General features: G+C 45.6%; 1 non-coding gene across 1 annotated transcript; it reads right to left on the reverse strand.

Moving 5' to 3' along the window:
• Positions 1-769: 769 nt before the first annotated feature.
• LOC116376086 (5.8S ribosomal RNA) lies at positions 770-923 on the reverse strand. Its single transcript, XR_004211481.1, has one exon. It is a non-coding gene; the product is annotated as a 5.8S ribosomal RNA (ribosomal RNA).
• Between the last annotated feature and the right edge of the window lie 6,060 nt (positions 924-6,983).

The following is a 6,983-nucleotide window of genomic DNA, read 5'->3' on the forward strand; positions in this document are numbered from 1 at the left end:
CACTGGAGCTCTTGAGCACCGAGCCTGCCCAACCTTACCTGGCTCGATACCCACTCTAGCCCGGCCGATACGCGGAGCTGGAATATACCGCACCGGGCTATGCACCCGCACTGGGGACACCGTGCGCACCACTGCATAACACGGTGCCTGCCCGGTCTCTCTAGCCCCCCGGTAAGCACAGGGAGTTTGCGCAGGTCTCCTACCTGGCGTAGCCCTACTCCCTGTGAGCCTCCCCCCAATATATTTTTGGGGCGGACTCTCGGGCTTCCGTCCACGCCACCGTGCTTGCTTCGCCAACTCCATTCTCTGATAACCTTCCGCGCACTGCTCCATCGAATCCCAGGCGGGCACCGGCACTCTCCCTGGGTCGACCGCCCACCTGTCTATCTCCTCCCAAGAAGTATAGTCCATACTGTACTCCCTTTTGGGCTGCTCCTGTTGCCTCTTCTCCTGCTGCACCTTTGGGCGGCTACACTCCCCTGGTTCAAACCCCCGAGCTGACAAGGTACAAATCTGTCGTTCTGCCCCTGAACAGGCAGTTAACCCACTGTTCCCAGGCCGTCATTGAAAATAAGAATGTGTTCTTAACTGACTTGCCTGGTTAAATAAAGGTAAAATAAAAAATAAAAAATTATAATAATAATAAATTAAATAGCCCAGGGTCCTCTCCCGTCGAGGATTTCCTCCCATGTCCAGAAATCCTTATTACGCATCTCCTCTTTGGGCTGCTCCTGCCTGTTGACACACTGCTTGGTCCTTTTGTGGTGGGTGATTCTCAGACAGGCGTAGCCCCAGGAGGAACCTGGGGCCGCAAAGTGCGTTCGAAGTGTCAATGATCAATGTGTCCTGCAATTCACATTAGTTCTCGCTGCTAGCTGCGTTCTTCATCGACGCACGAGCCGAGTGATCCATGTTTAATGAACAAACGTAAAACACGAATCAATTATAAACACTACAAAACAAAGAACGTAACGAAAACCGAAACAGCCTATACTAGTGTAAACTAACACAGAGACAGGAACAAGGACACTAAGGACAATCACCCACGAAACACTCAAAGAATATGGCTGCCTAAATATGGTTCCCAATCAGAGACAACGATAAACACCTGCCTCTGATTGAGAACCACTTCAGACAGCCATAGATTTCACTAGAACACCCCACTAAGCTACAATCCCAATACCAACACAAAACCCCAAGACAAAACACACCACAATACAAAAACCCCATGCCACACCCTGGCCTGACCAAATAAATGAAGATAAACCCAAAATACTTTGACCAGGGCGTGACAGAACCCCCCCCCCCCCCTAAGGTGCGGACTCCCGAACGCACCTCAAAACAATAGGGAGGGTCCGGGTGGGCGTCTGTCCATGGTGGCGGCTCCGGCGCGGGACGTGGACCCCACTCAATCAATGTCTTAGTTCCCTCTCCTCGCGTCCCTGGATAGTCCACCCTCGCCGCCGACCATGGCCTAGTAGTCCTCACCCAGAACCCCACTGGACTGAGGAGCAGATCGGGACTGAGGGGCAGCTCGGGACTGAGGCAGCTCGGGACTGAGGGGAAGCTCGGGAGTGAGAGAAAGCTCGGGAGTGAGAGAAAGCTCAGGAGTGAGAGGAAGCTCAGGAGTGAGAGGAAGCTCAGGAGTGAGAGGAAGCTCAGGAGTGAGAGGTAGCTCAGGAGTGAGAGGAAGCTCAGGAGTGAGAGGGAAGCTCAGGAGTGAGAGGAAGCTCAGGCAGGTTGATGGATCTACCAGATCCTGGCTGGCTGGTGGTTTCGGCAGATCCACCAGCCAGATCCACCACCGGCAGACTGACAGCTCTGGCTGCTTCATGCAGACTGACATCTCTGGCTGCTCCATGCAGGCTGGCAGCTCTGGCTGCTCCATGCAGGCTGGCAGCTCTGGCTGCGCTGAACCAGGGCGTGACATCACTAAACACATGCTTTATTTGTAAATGATGTCTAAGTGTTGGAGCATGCCCCTGGCTATCCTTAAATGTTTTTAAAAAACTAGAAAAAAATGTTTCTGTCTGGTTTGCTTAATAAAATGAATTTGAAATTATTCATACTTTTGATTCTTAAGTATATTTTATCAATTACATTTACTTTTGATATTTAAGTATATTGAAAACCAAATACTTTAAGACTTTTACTCAAGTAGGATTTTACTGGGTGACTTTTACTTTTGAGAATTTCAACAAGCATTTTTCTACGGCTGGTCATGCTTTCCACCTGGCTACCCCTATCCCGGCCAACAGCCCTGCACCCCCCACAGCAACTTGCCCAAGCCTCCCCATTTCTCTTTCACCCAAATCCAGATAGCTGATGTTCTGAAAGAGCTACAAAATCTGGAACCCTACAAATCAGCTGGGATGGACATTCTGGAACCTCTCTAGAATTATCTGCCGAAATTGTTGCAACCCCTGTTCAACCTCTCTTCCGTTTCGTCTGAGATCCCCAAAGATTGGAAAGCTGCCGTGGTCATCCCCCTCTTCAAAGGGGGAGACAATCTAGACCCAAACTGCTACAGACCTATATATCCTACCCTGCCTTTCTAAGGTCTTCGAAAGCCAAGTTAACAAACAGATCATCAACCATTTCGAATCCCAGCGTACCTCCTCCACTACGCAATCTGGTTTCTGAGCTGGTCGTGGGTGCACCTAAGCCACGCTCAAGGTCCTAAACGATATCATAACCGCCATCGATAAGAGACAATACTGTGCAGCTGTATTCATCGACCTGGCCAAGGCTTTCGAATCTGTCAATCACCACATTCTTATCGGCAGACTCAACAGCCTTGTTTTCTCAAATGACTGCCTTGCCTGGTTCACCAACTACTTCTCAGACAGAGTTCAATGTGTCAAATCGGAGGGACTGTTGTCCGGAACTCTGGCAGTCTCTATGGGGGTACCACAGGGTTCAATTCTCGGGCTGACTCTTTTCTCAGTATACATCAATGATGTCGCTCTTGCTGCTGGTGATTCTCTGATCCACCTCTACGCAGACTACACCATTTTGTATACATCTGGCCCTTCTTTGGACACTATGTTAATTAGCCTCCAGACGAGCTTCAATACCATACAACTCTCCTTCCGTGGCCTCCAACTGCTCTTAAATGCAAGTAAAACTAAATGCATGCTCTTCAACCGATCGCTGCCCACACCTGCCCGCCCGTCCAACATCACTACTCTGGACGGTTCTGACTTAAAATATGTGGACAACTACAAATACCTAGGTGTCTAGTTAGACTGTAAACTCTCCTTCCAGACTCACATTTAAGCATCTCCAATCCCAAAATTAAATCTAGAATCGGCTTCCTATTTCGCAACAAAGCATCCTTCACTCATGCTGCCAAACATACCCTCGTAAAACTGACTATCCTACTGGTCTTTGACTTCGGCGATGTCATTTACAAAATAGGCTCCAACACTCTACTCACCAAATTGGATGCAGTTTATCACAGTGCCATTCGTTTTGTCACCAAAGCCCCACCACTGCGACCTGTATGCTCTCGTTGGCTGGCCTTCGCTTCATATTCGTCGCCAAACCCACTGGCTCCAGGTCATCTATAAGTCTTTGCTAGGTAAAGCCCTGCCTTATCTCAGCTCACTGGTCACCATAGCAGCACCCACCCGTAGCACGTGCTCAAGCAGGTATATCTCACTGGTCACCCCCAAAGCCAATTCCTCCTTTGGCCACCTTTCCTTCCAGTTCTCTGCTGCCAATGACTGGAACGAACTGCAAAAATCATGAAGCTGGAGACTCATATCTCCCTCACTAACTTTAAGCACCAGCTGTCAAAGCAGCTCACAGATCACTGCACCTGTACATAGCCCATCTGTAGATAGCCTATCCAAGTACCTCATCCCCCATACTGTTATTTATGTTATTTATGTAGCAGGGATCGGACCAAAACGTAGCGTGGTAAGTGTCCATATCGTTTATTATAAAACATAAACTGAACACTAAGAAATACAAAACAATAAATGTGAACATGAACGAAAACCAAACCGAAACAGTCCCGTGTGGTGACAACTACAGACACGGAAACAAACACCCACAAACCAACAGTGAAACCCAGGCTACCTAAGTATGATTCTCAATCAGAGACAACTAACGACACCTGCCTCTGATTGAGAACCATACTAGGCCGAAACAAAAACCTAAACATAGAAACACAAAACATAGACTGCCCACCCCAACTCACGCCCTGACCATACTAAATAAAGACAAAACAAAGTAAAATAAAGGTCAGAACGTGACAATTTATTTTGTTCCTTTGCACCCCAGTATCTCCATTTTCACACTCATCTTCTGCAGATCTATCACTCCAGTGTTTAATTGCTATATGGTAATTATTTTGCCACTGTGGCCTATTTATTCCCTTACCTCCCTTATCTTACCTCATTTGCACTCACTGTATATATACTTTTTCTACGGTATTATTGACTGTATGTTTGTTTATTCCATGTGTAACTCTGTATTGTTGTTTGTGATGAACTGCTTTGCTTTATCTTGGCCAGGTCACAATTGTAAATGAGAACTTGTTCTCAACTTCCCTACCTGGTTAAATAAAGGTGGGAAAAAACTTGAGTCATTTTCTATCAAGGTATTACTTTTTTTAAGGTATTACTTTTACGGAAGTATAAAAATTGTGTACTTTTTCCACCACTGTATGGTAGTAGGTGCCAGGTGCACCAGAACTGCAACACTGCTGTGTTTTTCACACTCAACCGTTTCCTGTGTGTATCGAGAATGGTCCACCACCCAAAGGACATCCAGCCAATTTGAGACAACTGTGGATTGCATTGGAGTCAACATGGGCCAGCATAACTGTGGAATGCTTTCGACACCTTGTAGAGTCCATGACCCAACAAATTGAGACTGTTCTGAGAGCAAAAGGGGATGGGGGTGCAACTCAATATTAGGAAGGTGTTCCTAATGTTTGGTATACAAAGTGTAGACTGTAATGATTATGTATTAGGTAATGCTGGGAAGTGAGTGAGTGTGTGAGTGTGAGTGTGAGTGTGAGTGTGTGTGTGTGTGTGTGTGTGTGTGTGTGTGTGTGTGTGTGTGTGTGTGTGTGTGTGTGTGTGTGTGTGTGTGTGTGTGTGTGACGTGACGAACTATACTGGGTTGCGCATTAGTGTCATACATGTCATTCCACTCCTGTTTAAAAATGTGGAATGTTGAATCAACATCCAAATGTAATCATATCATATCCATAGAACACCCTTATACTTGTTTACAAACACAACGTGATAGATATGAGTTTATGCAAGAAACAGTTATCACAAACTGCATCCTCAAGGGCTAGCTGACCTTTTACAGAGTTGGAAAAAGTAACACTGGTTATAGCCACGATGCGGTCTCTGAATCTTGATCAGAGAAATGAATAACTTAGACCAGAGATTGTCAGAAAGTGAGCTCTAGCTGGCCCATATAGGCTACACATTAAAATGTCTGAATGCAGTAGGCTACACATGAAAATGTCTGAATGCAGTTGCCTACACATGAAAATGTCTGAATGCAGTTGGCTACACAATAAAATGTCTGAATGCAGTTGGCTACACATTAAAATGTCTGAATGTAGTTGGCTACACATGAAAATGTCTGAATGCAGTTGGCTACACATGAAAATGTCTGAATGCAGTTGGCTACACATGAAAATGTCTGAATGCAGTTGGCTACACATGAAAATGTCTGAATGCAGTTGGCTACACATGAGCCCTAATACGTGTAGGTATCCAACTGATTTGTGCAGCAATGCATTGGTTCAGGTTTTTTTGTATAGCCAATTTGCTTACAACAAATCACAATTCCGAAAATTCAAATTACCTTACTATTTTAACGGACTGACGTTTTGAATGTGTTGTTGTAGAGTGTGAAAGAAAATGAGAGCCAACAGTAAGGATCTCTACATGTTTTAGGCACAAAATGTTGACTTCTTTGTTTGGAGAAAAAGGTACACTGTTTTTGTTGTTGTTGCGATTCTTCGTCTGAGCCAGGAACATGTGGAAGTCATCGTGCTGAGAGGCTGGAGAGATGTGTTTCTCTGCTAGGGAAGCGCTGCGGTGCGGGCCGGGCACCGCTGGAAGTGCCGCTGAGAGAGAAGCCAGGTCACCGGCCTGGTCGTCTGACCTGGCTCCGTATCGCTGAGTGCAGTGAGATATAAATTCATAATGACCCTTTATCCTGTGTGTCTGTTAGGAGAGCTTCATGTCTGGGGGTGAGGCAGGGAGTCACATATCACCTTCACAGAGTCCGTAAACAGGGGCAATGGTGTGCCAAATCTGCCAACAAAGCAACTATAATTTTGTTGTTTTTCTTTATAAGCTATTGCCCAAAAAACAAGAATGACTGGAAGTTATTCTATCTGAGGATTAAATGAAGCAAATATGTGGTTGAGAGAGAGAGAGGGGGAGAGAGGGAGATTTGAGTTGTGTAGTTCATGGTGTTGGAGCGCCCCCTATGCGCTATGGAGGCTTGGACGCTCATGTTTCCAAGTTTCGGGTTTTGAAAAGTGCCGATGATCTCTAGGCTATACCAGTGTTAGACCAAAACTCTCCAAATACAACCTATTAGTATACTATTGTTACTATTTAATTACATGTGTACGACAATCACATTTATTTGACTTATTTTAAACTTAGTTCCATCTTAATAATTAATAAAACAACCCTGGTCATATTTGTACATTTGAAAGTGTGTTCCGTTTGCGTCTTTGCGCGAACATCCTTAAATGTCGCTTGATAACTCAAATGTATGCTTTCCTTCTACAATAGTCTCTATACCGGATTCTTATTTCTCCCCCTTTCCTACATCACTACATAGCAGAGAAATCTGACTCCCGCTCCAGTCTCACTGAGAAAACAGCTAGGACTCTTATTTTGAAAGGAACCACATGCTGGAGCGGAGTAGAGGGGGTCATTTCCTGAGAGTTATTTACTTTGAGCCAGATGATTAGTTTTTTTTGGGAAGGA

The sequence above is a fragment of the Oncorhynchus kisutch genome, linkage group LG10, assembly GCF_002021735.2.
Source record: "Oncorhynchus kisutch isolate 150728-3 linkage group LG10, Okis_V2, whole genome shotgun sequence".
NCBI classification, from domain to species: Eukaryota; Metazoa; Chordata; class Actinopteri; order Salmoniformes; family Salmonidae; genus Oncorhynchus; species Oncorhynchus kisutch.